The sequence below is a fragment of the Carya illinoinensis genome, chromosome 1 (genome assembly GCF_018687715.1).
Source record: "Carya illinoinensis cultivar Pawnee chromosome 1, C.illinoinensisPawnee_v1, whole genome shotgun sequence".
Lineage (NCBI taxonomy): Eukaryota > Viridiplantae > Streptophyta > Magnoliopsida > Fagales > Juglandaceae > Carya > Carya illinoinensis.
In genome coordinates this window covers 38,480,883-38,496,463 of record NC_056752.1, presented here as the reverse complement: position 1 = coordinate 38,496,463, position 15,581 = coordinate 38,480,883, and positions in this window count along the sequence as shown.

The following is a 15,581-nucleotide window of genomic DNA, read 5'->3' as shown; positions in this document are numbered from 1 at the left end:
CATCTTCATCTATTAGTTTTCCTTTTGCTAATTGCCCCTCTCTCTTTTCTGCACCCATTTCCCTACTCTCCCTCATTTTCCATGTGCCCCTACCTTCTTCTGCCCCATTATATTCCTTTCTTCCTTTTTATACATACCTACTTCAACACTCTTCTCATCTTTTGTAATCTTTCCCTCCTATATTCCCTTCCTTCTCCCATCCTCATTTATTTTTGTTTCCACAATCTCAATTGTCAATACCATTCCCACCTCCTCTTCTTCACCCTGTCCCTCTATTCCTTTCACCCCATCCCCTGCTTCTTCTCCTATGTATTCATTTCCCTTTCCTTTTACAATATTCCTATGGTCTTTCTCACTCGCCAGATCTGAGTTGACCTCCTTTCCCACACTGCCTTCACTCTCCTCAACTAGATTATACTCATTATTTTTATTCTTCACTTCATGTCCCCCCCTCTAATCCTTCTCTTTGTGACATTGGCTCTAAGTTGCGATGCCCTCGACTCCCACGTACGGAAACGTGAGAATCGTGACATCAGGATGATGACAACATGGGCCATGCACCCCAACGACGAGTGTTAAGTGTGTTTACATACAAAAAGTGTATAACAAAAATTGCAGGGGATAATTAAAAGTTAGTCAACTAAATACCAGTAAATACATATTTTTCAAAATAAAATGCCTTTAAAAGTATACAATAATCTTTTTTTTTTTTTGAAAGAAAAGAATAAATTTCATTAACTTGTCAAATAAAACGACTTACAATGAGGATGAATAAAAAATTCCACCACATCAGGTTCTAACTCTAAAGAAGCCTTAGCAAGATCATGAGCAAAAACATTGCCACCTCTTTTAACAAAATCAACCCGCCAATTACCAATGTTTGACAGTAGAGTCTTAGTATCATTAAGTAACATACCAACTCGATCAACTCTGTACCCTTGCTGTTGAAGCCCAAGAACAACTTGTTGTGAATCACCCTCCAGGATGACTGAATTCACTCCCAATTCAATTGCCAAAACTGCTGCAAATAAAGCTCCCTGAGATTCTGCTAGAAAAGGATCAAACAAGCTAGGCTTTGAGAACTTCTTGGTGGCTAAAACCCGACCCTCATGATTTCTAGCAACAAGACCATAACCTGCTCTTCCCTTAGATTCAGATAATGCAGCATCCCAATTTATCTTGACTTGACCAGGAGTAGGAGGGATCCAACTCACCTTAGGTGGAACTGAATCACTGGATGAAGATTTAGAGCCAAGAATAATAGAATGGAACTGATTGATCAATTCCCTAGCCTTGCTTATAATTACAGAAGGATGCTCAAATCCTCCCTCAAAGATAAACTTGTTTCTCCTGTACCATATATTCCTTGCTGTAACTGCAAAAAGATCCATTGTGGTCTGGTCACAAGTTGAAGCCACCCACTGAAACAACTCTCTGAAAATACCAGGCCTAAAAGAACATTTACTGATCACACTAGGACCTTGGCTCCATACATCCCTCGCAGAAGAACAATCCCACAGGGCATGAGTAACTGTTTCTTCTTCCCTTAAACAGATAGGACATAGAGGAGATTCAGTGATCTTTTTCTTGAAAAGGTTAAGATTGGTTGGTAAAGATTCGAGGCATGCTCTCCAAAGAAAGACTTTTGTTGCATTGGGAATACTGAGCTTCCAGCATGAAGTCCACTCTAGAGGCAGAGAGAGCCCTGAGGAAGTTTGTCCCTTAGGCCTGTCATTAAGCTCCATTTGTAGGTGATAAGCACTCTTAACTGAAAAAGTTCCATCCTTAGTACCCAACCAGATCATTCTGTCTCTCGAGCCAACAGAGCTTATAGGAATTTTAGATACAACAGTAGCTTCATCTTCATTAAAAACTGCAGCTACCAGCTCCTTCTTCCATTATTTGGATTCAGCATCTATAAGGTCAGCCACCTTAACAGATTCTGATAAGCATCTTATAGGAGACTGAACCCTATGGCTAGTAGGGGTTGGAAACCACCTATGCTTCCAGATCAATGTGTCTGCACCATTATCAATCCTCCAAAAAGACCCTTTTTCCACTAAATTCCTAGCAGCACATATACTCCTCGATAGGAAAGAAGGCCTCGATCCCACCTTAGCATCAAGAAAACCCAAAGATGGAAAATACTTCCTTTTCAAAACCTGAGATGCCAGAGAATCAGGGTGTTGTAGGATCCTCCATCCTTGTTTGGCCAATAAAGCCAAATTAAAGCTTTCTAGATCCCTGAAACCTAAGCCTCCAATAGCCTTAGCTTTTCCCATTTGTTGCCAAGAAATCCAGTGAATTCTATGCTCCTGCTGTTGTTGGCCCCACCAAAACCTATGCATGACTCTGTTGATCTCTTTAAGAAGGACTTTTGGCATATTAAAAACCCCTATGCAGTAGGTAGGAAGAGCTTGTATCACAGCTTTTAATAGGATCTCCTTCCCTGCCAAGGACAACAACTTGGTTTTCCATTGACTAACCCGAGACCTTATTCTGTCCAATAACCCTTTAAAAGCTTGGAACCTTGACTTGCCAACAAGGGCAGGCAAACCTAAATATTTTTCATAACAAGAGGTGGATTTAAGACCAGCCATCCCTAAAATATACTCCTTGGTCAACCTCTTAGTGTTTTTGCTGAAGAAAATAGAGGTTTTATCTGTGTTGAGTTTCTAACTTGAAGCCCTTTCATAAATATTGAGTATTTCAAGGATTTTAGCCCACTCCATGACATTAGCTCGACAAAACAGCAAGCTGTCATCAACAAAAAAGAGATGATTGATGCTAAAACTACCCCTGCCTATAGGAAAGCCATGAATCTGTTTGACTGCCTCGGCATGGTGCAAAAGAGAGCTAAGTACCTCGGCCACAATAATGAATAGATAAGGGGATAAAGGGTCCCCTTGTCTTATGCCCCTTGAAGGATTGAACCAGCCTTGGGGAGAACCATTGATAAGGAGAGAGTAAGAAACAGATTCCACACACTGCATCACCAATCTTATCCATCTTGAATTGAATCCCAACTTGCTCATAGCTTCAGCCAAGAACCTCCATTCCACTCTATCATAGGCCTTGCTCATGTCCAATTTCAAAGCCATATATCCCTGATTGTCCTTCCCCTTCATGTTCATAGAATGCAAGGTTTCAAAAGCCACAATAACATTATCAATAATCAATTGCCCAGTTACAAAAGCACTTTGAGTAGGGGAGATGATTTGAGACAGAATAAGTTTGAGTCTGTTGGCAAGAACCTTTGAGATTACTTTGTAAAGAACATTGCATAAAGAAATAGGTCTGAAATCAGAGACAGTTTGTGGCTTTTTTATTTTAGGAATGAGCACAATATATGTCTCATTGATACTCCCCACCTCTCTTGAAAAATTAAGGACCTCAAGCACTGCTTTGGTCAGGTCCTCTCCCACTGTATCCCAATGTTTCTGGTAAAACACTACTGAGAAACCATCTGGGCCAGGAGACCCCAGAGGGTTCATTTGGAATAAAGCTGTATATACTTCTTCTTTTGTAAACTCTTTCGATAGCATGCAGTTCATGTCTTCATCTACCTTGTTCTCCACCTTATTCAAGCAAGCTGCAATATTAACAGGGTTAGAAGAGGAAAATAGTTTCTGATAGTGCAAGCAGAAAGTTTCAGCAATGTCTTCATCCCTACACACCACTCCACCATCCTCCTTTGTAATACTCCTTATCTCATTGACTTTTCTCATCTGGTTTGCACTGTGATGAAAAAACTTGGTATTTTTATCCCCATCTTTGAGCCATATCTGTTTATCCCTTTGCTTCCACTTCAAGTTTTCCTCCTCTAATAACTTGTCAACCTCTACTTGAACTTGCTTCACAGCCACTGTATGATCTCCAACATTGTGGTTTTGGAGCTTAGAAAGTTGCTTTAGCTTGGAATTCACTTCTTTTCTATGCTTGCAGACCGTGTTCTTCTTCCATGACAGCAAAGAACCCTTACATCTGTTTAAATTCTGTTGAATCTTGTGCAAGTAAGAACCCTACCTATTATGCTGGTGAAACCAGCTATTTTGAATGATACCCTTGCAATCTTCCCTTTGGTCCCAGCTAGCTTCATATCTGAACAGTGTTCTTCTCCCTCCTCCTTCAAAAAACTTCCTCTCAGCCCTACTACTCATGGAAAATAAAAGAGGGCAATGGTCAGAGGACTGTGTTGTCAATACAAGGACCTTAGACTCACTGAATTTCCTAGTCCAAGCCATGTTTCCAAAGGCACGGTCTAGCCTCTCTTTCGTAAAATGATGCCCCTCTCTCTATTGTTACACCATGTGAACTTAGACCCTTCATAGCCCAGATCACTCAACCCACAATCATCCACCGCTGTTCTAAATTTTTCCATTTGTTGGTATGGCCTGATATTAGACCCTTGCTTCTCATGTTGAAACAGAAGCTCATTAAAGTCCCCAAAACACAGCCATGCTCTATTTTCTGGAGGCTTTAACATCCTTATCAGTTGCCAGCTTCCTTCTCTTTGAGCAGTTAAAGGGTTCCCATAAAAACCTGTGAATAATAAAACCTCATTATCTTCTGCCCTCTTCAAAGTTGCTGAGATGTGATGCTGGGAGAAGGACTCCAAAAGAAAATCATCAGAGCTATGCCATAAGAGAGCCAGCCCCCCACTTAGACCTCTACTACCCACCACAAAACTAGAATCAAAATCCAAAGAATTCCTGACAGCTTCCACTCTCTCCCTTCCACACTTAGTTTCCATCAAGAAAACTAACTTGGGCCACTTTGTCTTCACCCACATGTGAAGCTCCCTAACTATACGAGGGTTCCCAAGCCCTTTAAAGTTCCAGCTAAGACCTATCATTGCTGTTGGTGGAGTTGCATTGCAGCCTCCACCAACTTAGCTTCATTGCTATTAAGTATCACTTCTTCTTCACCCTTGATTTTCTTCAAGACACTGCCTGACTCTGAAGTTAAGACAGCTTTGCTTCTCTTTAGACCTAACTTAGGCTCCACCTCAGCAATTACCAGGTCCCTATTAACACCTCTTGCCCTTCTCTTCCACATGGCTCCTTTTGGCTTGGTCCTGGAGGTAGAGCCACGTGGCAAAGAATCAGTTGTAGGAGTAGGATTCCTATGACCCTCGATTGAATTGGAAAAGACTTCAGGTTGAGAGACACTTACCATATCAGGCTTGGCTTTAACAACTTTCATTAGGCAATCAAATTCCCCCTTAATTGTAGCCTTGGGTTCATAAAAAGAAAGAGAGCCCTCATTCTGAACTGTCAGCACCTCCATCTCATCTGAATTACTATCCAAGACCTTCTCCTTAGAAGTACCAAAAAGGCAATTATTCTGCATAGCTGTATCAGAGTCGCAGAAAAGCATGTCCTGAAATTCAGCACCCTCATGTTGGTCACTTTCCATTCCAGGCTCAACTACCTTATGCACCTTCTTACCATAAGGTAAATCCTTCTCCTCAGCCTTAACATTCTCCTTGTTTTCCTCCTTGCCAAATGTGGCTGCACCACCAACTCCTCCCTGTGCATCAGCTTGCTGCCACCTTGGGTGGTGGTTCTGACTAGCTCTCCCCCCATACTTTCAGCCATAAAAAATGTTGGTGATCATGGGTTGTGCACGAAGCCAGGGACCATATTGCTGAGAGGTTACACTATCTCCTTGATGTTCCATCCTCTGCCTTGAGCAACTCCTACCCTTATGAAACAAAACCCCACAATTGAAACAAAAGTTCTGAAGCCTTTCATATTTGAAGGAAATCCAATATTGATGTTCCTCAAATTGCAGCCATTTTCCTCTCAACAGGGGCTTATGTAGGTCCACTGCAACTCTAACTCGAAGGCATCTCCCCCATGCCAAGCCATCAGACTCAGACTCCACACGAATGACAGGACCAATTGAGGACCCAAAAGCCTCTCCCACTGCTTCTGTCATAGCTACCAACGGTAGGTTATGGAGTTGAACCCCAAAAGGTTCAAACTTAAAATGTAAACCTACTATGGAGACAGATTCATTAACTTCTAACAAAGTCAAGAGATGTCTATAAAAAAACCACAGTCGACCACTCAGAACTTTTTCCTTATCAGTCAACCACTGAAATTCAATTAAAAAGCTTTGATCACCCAAGTCCTTAAACCTCACCCAACCCTCTAACCTCCATACTTGTGACATAGTGGACCTGAAGGCTTCATTGTTTACTCCTTTTTCAGACAAGACTTTGCCAATGATACAGTGCTTCCCACGAATACTCCCCTCATTAGCACCTTCATTCTGGACATGGAACACCTTACTCTCTTCCTTAGACAGGTTCAGCTTTTCCCAACGCTTTGTCAACTCATCCACCTCCATTATCAACCTCCACTCTCTCTCAAAAACTCTCAGTTAATGAGAGACTTACATTCTTGCATAAGCAAGAAGACTCAACCTTACTTTTTCTCTAGAGAGAAAAGAAGGACCAAATTCCTCTAGAAAAATAAAAGTATACAATAATCTGATAAAAATATAATACAAACCCAAAATACATAACAAAAGTGGGAAATAAATACCAAAACACGAAAAGTGACCCTAGGTCACTCGTCCTGTGGAGCCGATCCCTCAAGCTAAACATTCTCATATGCATCAAAATTTACGATTCCATAAAACGGAACCGTAGGGTTTGAATACCACATGAGATTGTGAATCTTAGTAAGTAACTAGTCAAACAACCCACATAATAAAAACACATTAATACAACCAACATATATGTGTGCCCATGCTGAAACATGCATGAGACCAAAAATCATCATTTTTCTTGACAATGACTATTATCTCAACGCATACCAAAAATCCCATTTGAATCCAAAACACGACATTAAATACCATCTGCCATTTTCTAGAAAAATAACCTAAACATAATCCCATCATTTTTCCATAAAATAGTTATTGTATCCATTAAATCAATAACCACAATTTTTTCAGAAAATGACCCAACATATCAATCACTGTAGGCAAGAATCATTGGTGAGACTACCACCATCCCTACTACATGCACTATAGGTGAAAATCATAGGTGGAACTACCATTATCCCTGCTTACCACCATATCTATAGCTTGCACTATAGGTGGGAATTGCAGGCAAGACTACCACCATTTCTATCACGTACACTGTAGGCATGAATCACATACGGGACTCTACTACTGTCCCTATAGTTTTTTTCCTCTTATTTATTACCACAATCCATTCATTACAACATACCCAAAATCATTTCTTAACATAAAAATCTAGTTTTCAAATATGATACATGAAAATGCATGCAAATAATATGTTTGATGTCATGATACAATGCACAACAGATAAAAATATCTAGTCACAGACCCAAGTGCACAAATCCACAAACTAACTCCACAATAGCCCATTCTCCAAACTGGCTCAAGGCCCACATCTAACAACCACCAAAAATCCATAAATTCAAACTCCTCAGACCCAAGGCCTGACAAAACCAAACAGATTGCAGAAAATACGTTAGTGTAAAAATATATTTAAATATTAAGAAATTCTTTAGAAAATTATTTACAATGGTGGAAAGAAATTTTGGAATATCAAGGATTACACCAAAAGTGGCAGAGTAGCGGCGGGCATTGGTTTTCCAAGTGTGGGCTGTGAGTCTCAAAGCACAGAAAATGGAGGGAAAGCTACGGGAGGTCAAGGCTGGGCATGGATGAATTAAGGGAGTGTTGGGGAGTTGGTGGTGGCGACTGGAGGCTGTGGATGGCAGCACACGGTGGTGGATCTAAAGATCCCATGCTTGTAGAGGAAGGATTTGGGATGGTTGTTCCAGGCCACTATGGGCTGCGCTAGAGAAGGGAGAGGTGCTAGGAGGTTAGGGGAGGTCGTGGTGGTCCAATGTGGCAGTAGGGCTAGCTCACAGTGGTGCTAGGCTGTGTGAGAGGGAGAAACCCATGGGAGATGGGTTAGTGCATAGAGGAAGGTGGAGAAGCTAGGGGTGGCTGGGGTCCAAGGGGGTAGTCGTCGGAGGGAAGGGGTGTTGCTGGTGGTGGAGTGATGGCGTTGGACTACACCACGACAGCGCATGAAGAAGAACTTGTGGGTTCTAGAGAGAGAGAGAGAGAGAGAGAGAGAGAGAGAGAGCTGAATGGGGTTGGGCTCGATGTGGAAGGGTTAGGGACCCCGATCTTGTCCCTAACACTAAGGACTAGAGCTTGCCTTGGTGAGGATGATGACCGAGTAATCTTGCCAACTTGCTTGATCTTCCACAAAGGATTGGTTTTTGGGTGATGAAATGACGAAGATGATGATGATCTAGTAGTAGGGTAATCTAAGTGATGATTTGGTGCGTTTGCTGCAATGTGGAATGACTTGATGGTTGTCTTTGATGTTGGCACCACTTGGATGATGCTTAGGGTGAGTATGGTGAAGTGTAGTTAGGGTTTTGAATAGTGGCTAAGGGGGATTACGAAATTGGGAAGCGATGGATTAGAGTTGGAGTGTAGGATAGATTGCTCATTGACTTTAGGGATTGACTAAGGTAAGATAAGGAAGGTAGGATTTAGATATGGTAAGAGGATGAGATTGGATGGTATTTGAAAGAGTCTAGGGTTATTCCTAGAGTTTAGGGATTTGGAGATGATAGGATTTGAATATAGCAAGCGGATGGGGGTCTTTGGTAGGATTTAAAAAGATGGAGATGATTGAGGGAGAATTCCTAGGTTGTAGGAATCTATTAAGGAAAGATAGGGTTTCGGTTTTAGCAAGTGAATAGGGTCTTGGTTGACTTGAGTAATTCTAGGAATTGAGTGAGTTTAGAGATTGGATTTTCTGAAATGTTGGGATTGGAATTTGAGTTTGAATTTGGGAAAGTGGTTGGCCAAAGATGGAGATGAAGGGATATGATGGAATTTGGAAGATGAGATGATGATTCATAAAATGTAAGAATTACCTTGTTGGAATCGGAATCTAGGTGGTTTTGACTAGGGTTTGTGAGACTAGATGTAGAGTGGCTAGAGTTGCCAACAAAGGTAAGAGATGTGTATGGAATGATGGGAAGAATTTATGGAAAGTGGCAAACACTTTAGTGGTTGAGAATGAGGGTATGGAAGGATCAAATGAGCAATGAAAGAATGAACACCAAGAACAAAATGATAAACACTAAAAAACAAAGTAAAATACTTAAGAACTTGAATGAACACAATGTAACAAATCAACTAATGATTCATGGATTGCACAATAGTTGAAATAAATCTCATGAATTGATAACTTGATAAAAACAAGGATAACAACAACTTGGATTCACGAATTGCACCAAGTTGCAAGATTAAGATAAATGAATCACACCTATTCACGAATTACAAAGTGTGATCCTCTCTTTGGGATTCACAAATTGCACCCAAAAAATCCAAGTGCCTAACACCGATTGTTGATCTCCTAAATAAAATAATCCACCTCTAGGTAATTTGTCAAGAAATGTAAATGCAAGTCCTATTTATAAGAAGTACAACTTGCAAACCCCCCAATAGGTCCTTAGAAAATAACTAATTAAATTAAAATAAACAATAAGTAATAACATAGTTGGCATGGGTCAAGTTGACCCATGTCATGCATGAGCCATGGGTGGGCTAGGTTGGCCCTTCTCTTCATGGGGTCCTACCAGGGTGGTCGCCTGCATGAAGGGGTGGCGGTGAGGTGGTTGACAGGGCTGGATTGGTCACGTGGCGGCAGCGCTGGGCTGAGGGAGAGACACACAAAGGAAGAAAGGGAGAGGGGGGGTCGAGCAGAAGGAAGCAGGGGAGGAAAAGAGAAGAATGAAAAGGAAAAAGAGAAAAGGGAAAAAAGAAAAAAAAATGGAAAGAAATGAGAAATAGTCTTGTCATCTTAGATCTCAAAATTGATCAAATAAAAAGGATTTTAAAACGGCAATTTAATTAAAAATAATTTAAACACAGTGATTAAGTAAAATAAAATAATAAAATCCAACAATAAAATAATTTAAAATAAAGAGCATTTTAAATAATGAACAATAATTAATAACAATAAAATACGTTGAATTAAATTCACAGTTAGAAATCGTAAAATAATACCACGTAAATCATATAAAATTTAAAACAAGAAAACACATAATTTTAATAAATAAAATAATTATTTAATTAAAATATAAATAAATACGGGATATCACATAAGCCACGATCCAAATTGCTCATTATCATCCCCTCCAAACTCCATGTTGTCCCCCTTCCCTTCACATCCCTGGGAGTTATGTACGATTCTCCCACACGAAAAACAAATGCGGGGTAATTTTTCATACCTACATGGCACCCATTGTTCCTTTCCTTGGAATGTGATAGTCCTCCCTCTGGCCACTGGCTTCGTGAGATCCAGCTGGATCTGCACCCTTAGATACATCCCCCAACCGTTGCCATCTTCTTGTACCTCTACTCCACCTCCCCAATCGTGTTGCCTATTTGTACCTCCCTTTCGATCGTCATGCACACCAAAGGTAGATACTTCTTGAATGCACAGTCAGCGTAAGTGAGTTGAGCCTTCCGGTATTTGATTGGTCATCAGACAAAATTGGCAGCCACTAGTAACATCGTAAGCAAGCATTTTGTAACCACTTGCTTAATATCGGCATCTTTAGTCATGGACTAAAGCCATAACAGAATCCTATTGCCTATTGGGCATCCAAAGGAAAGGTGCAACATATTCAGAGTTCTTATCACTACAAATTCTCCTAACAATATATTCGGAGTTTAAATGGATCATTACGATAACAAATGTTCCCCAACAAGACACAATGAACAATTTGAACATCCTAGATAATAGAAAAATTCTACGTATCATCTTATCCTACTACTTTTTGAATTCTTTTTTTAAATAAATAAAGGACAATCTAAAAGTGATAAAAGTGCCACATTTAATATAATGATACGTGAGTAGAGTTTGTAGTATTACCATATATAACAACTTACAAAATGCATGCTTCTTAACCATATAATTTAGGCATGCAAATTTCAATCTGAAACTACAGAAACTAGTGCCCAAGTTATTCTAAGCATGCTTCATCGAACCACAAAGTTCAAGCAAATTTCAGGTCCATGTTCTACTGATGTCATATTAAGGCATGCACAAATTCAACATGCAGACACAAAAGAGGGAGGATGGAGAAGGGAGAGAGGGAGAATGGGAGAGAATTAAAATGAAAATTTTAAGAAAGAAATAAGGATGATTGATTACCCATATTATTTTCTTCACTTATTTATTATGGACTGCTTTTGTATGTCCCGATAATTATCGGTCAATTTTGACAGAACACTCTCTTTAAGATATCTCTTCATATTATCAGCACACCTGTAACTGATATTAGTGATGTCTAAGCTCATATCAGCACAATAGAAATGAACTTAGGAATCAAGGGACAGAACGTCGTGGAATCTTAAGTCAATACAGACTGATTTTTCTCCCCCCCAAACTCATATTAGTGATGTCTAAAATAAATTTATCATTTTTTACTGGTTGGTGAGATCTTTATTCGGTTGCAGCTACATTTATACCATAATCCTAGAAAATGAAACAGAAAACTGATTCAATTTCCATGGAACATCCTGACTCGAGCTAATACAGATATAACAGAAGGGCTAATTAATGACCACCTTTTGGAGGAGAATCCGAAGATACGATCTACATAAATACCAAATCCTTTCCAAGTCCATCTGGTAGAGTGATACCGTGAGAGGATCAATGAGACTACTTGAAAGGTCTTCAATGGTTTCTTCCTGTAAATACGCAACGAAAGTTTGGTCCCAACAAGATTTAAAAAAAAAGTAGCACCGAGTCCACATGGAATAAGCATTTCGTCATATTTGAAAGGATGCTACGAACACTGTACAGGAATGCAGAAGTGCCATAATTACGTCATGGCAGTGTGTATGCCTAATTTTGCAAAAATTCCACAAATAAGATAAACAGAGCATCGAAAGTAGCTCCCAGAGCAACGGCTACATATAAAATAGCGTTCTATTTTTCAATAAAAGAACCCTCAAAAGTATCCAGGCTACTTAGAAACTATAATTCTTCGTCATTATTGATTCAACCATGGATCATGAAGCCCAAAATGGGATGCATCGAGAGAATTAAGACATGTTTCAGAAATTAAACCCTCAATGGAAGAAAACAATATGTAATCGCAGATATTTACCGCAAAAGTTCATACGAAGCATTGATTAAACAGAAGAAACAACACTTTCATAACCCGTTACTGCATCAATGATTCAAATAGCCTTTTAGGAAATTCAGGAATTCTCATAAACGGACCTAACTAAACAGATGAATGAAGCATAAATCAGAATAATTAGCCATAAATAAAAAGAAACGTACAAGTAAAGCTAGCCAATCAAACTTCAAGCTTAGACCAATTAAGAAAATAACAAAAGGAAGAACTAAAGCAATCGAAACATTAGAAATAAAAACAAAATCGATAGTCAGAAATTCTTATAAAACAAAAAGGATCGAAACTCAATTTCTTATGGATCCGAACAAAGGGCGGGTGAGAGGGGGGGGGGGGGGGGGCGAGTGTTAGGGTCGAGGAATAAACCACGAGCTGGATCTGCCCTCCGATACACTGAACGAGACCGGTCTCGAAGTGAAGAATCTCCGGGGCGGTCTTCTGCGCTCTCTTGAGGAGCTCCACATCGGTCGGTCGTCGAAATCAAAGCCACGTAATCTCCGTAGATCCCAGCCGTTGATCCATCAACAGACTCCGAAGCCGAAGCCGAAGCCGAAACCATCCGATCTGATTACTTATTTTTTCATGGGTTCCGTATTTTTCTTTACTTTAAAAAATAAACAAGAGAAATAGAATTTGAATTGGCGCCAAAAAAAATCAAAACCTTCAGCGAAGAGAACAGAGAAGCGCTACGGAGGAGACAGATCCCGAGTTTGTGCGTGAATCTAACACCGTCGGATGCGGACGATTAAGAAAAATCGATGGTTCCTATAGGGTCCGATTCACGCACAAACTTGGAATATGTCCCATCATCAAACCCAAAACAAACTTTAAAAAATTAAAATAAAAGTTGAGAGAGAGAGAGAGATGCAGGAAAGGCAAGGCTTCAGGATATGAATGGCTTTTGGGTGGATTTGCGTTTTATAGAGAGGGAGTAGAATAGACCGGCCAATTACCCCGTCCATTTATTATATTTCTTGGAGTTCAAACCATCCCACATTACAAACTAATTTTAGTATTTCAATTATTATTATTTTATTTATATAAAATTCAATTATGATTTAATGTTTTGGGTGGGAGGTCTGCAAAGCTTTTTGTTGGTGGAACAAGTGGACTCCATATGTGGAACACCTGTGAGCATCATATGTGCCATGGATCATCATCATTGATTTAAATCAAGTTGAGAATATTCTATATTTCAGTGCGAATAAATTAAGATGTTTTGTTCACTCAAATTTCACCCAACTATTCCTTTAATTTTCCCTGCAGTCGAGTTAAGTCAAGCCGGTTTTTGATTTACAGAGTTTGGCTCGATTCAAAATACTCGAATTCGAATTTAAAATTTTTATTTATTCTTTGTTTGAGCTCAATTTAGTAAGTTAAATTTTCAACTTGAGCTCAAGCTTAAACTTGTCCCACAAACGAGCTCGACTCGAATTGTTTATTTTTTGAATAAGATTCAATAATTAATAAAATAAATAAATAAAATAAAATAATCTAATAATGAATTTGTACAACTAATATGTCGAACCTATATTGAATTATAAAATTTTAAGAATTTATAAATAATTAATATCTAACTAGTTGATATTTATCCATAATAATAATATATTATATGCCTACATATATATTAATATATACACATAATATGATAGCATATATCTATTTCATATATTGTTCCACATACAGGTATATGAAAATTATTAAATCTTATCGACTAATTATTGTACAAATTATAAAATATAGTTATGAAATATATTCAATACATAGAAATAAGTAATTAGGTTACATATTATATATTTAATAATAAAAATGTTATGCTTATGTTATTAGCTTATGTATATATATGTATGTATATATGCACAAGTGTATGTATATATTTATCAATATATGAAGGAGTTTTAATTGAGTGGAGCTAATGAGTCGACTCGAGTATAAACGAGTTTTAGCCAAGTTGAATATGTGTTATTTACTAATCGAGTAGGTATCTTTTTTTATAGGCGAGCTATTTTTTTTACGAGTCGATTTCGATGTGAGTTTAACCGAGCATGTAACAAATGGGCTATCAAACCAATTGGTTCATTTATAGTCCTATTCAACATTCTTTGCATCAAACATATGTATATATAACTCTCTAGGCATTACCTTGATTATGAACTTACCTCCTCCGACATAAATAGCACACACCAAAAGTACTGGTTAAGGTTTACATTTAAGGGCCACTTAACCAATTTTTTTAATAAGCAAATGATTTATTATAATAATAAAATAGAGTATATTGGGAATCCCTACAATCACTTTAAAATTTACAAATCTAGGTGCTAAATGGTCAAAAACGTAAAAATAAATAAATTATAGGAGAGGAAATTAGGACTAACGAGTTTAAGATCAGAAGACCAACCATGAATGTGGCTCTTTTAGGTACTTCTCAAATAGGTTGTCTAGGGGTGAATTCGGTCCAGTCCAATCAGTCTATAGGAGGTTTTACAGATTGGACCGGACCTATTCAGTTCAGGATTTTTCCACCCTAAACCAGATCGAGCAAACATTGAGACCAGTCTGGTCTGGTCCAGTCTCGATCAATCCCTAACAGTACCAAATGGGCTAATAGCCCAATCCTAATCTTACAATTTTCGGCTGAACAGTCATTTTAACTTTTCGGCCAACTAACATTTTATCCAATTTTAAGTCCAAAAATACTAAAAAAGAACTTGAAAGGAAAATAAAAATATTTATAAAAAGAAAATTGTCTATATACAATAAATTTGAATAAAAGGATTTACAATAAAAGAATATAAATTTTGTATATCCATCCAAACAATTGAAACAAGATTATCGATCATAGTAATAAAATTTTAAAAAATAGAGATAAAGAAATTTAAAAAAATCCCTAATCAGCAAAATCTCTAGTAAGTAATAAATAATAAATAATCATCCTATTTATCCAAATTTCAAAATTTGAATAAAAAAGAAAAAGAAAATTAAAGGCGTATTTACATGATTATCAATACAATTATTCTTAATTAACTCAGGTCTTAGTGTCAACTTGTGAACGAAAACACACCTCTCACTGTCTCAGCCTCTCATATTTATATCAATCCAAAACACAAATATATATAAACCGAAAAGTCATATTAATACAAATATAAAAAAACATTAGTTAAACATTAGCCATATTAAATTATTAATGCAATGCAGTCTGCAGCCCTACTCCATCACTGCAGAGCACAGCTGCACAATCCCAACATACTCCAGGTCCCCATCACTTGAAGTCTTAAACATAAGCGATTTACCTAAAAAAAACAAGAGGTAATCAATGATTCAATACATTATATTTTCACAACTCAGAATCAAACA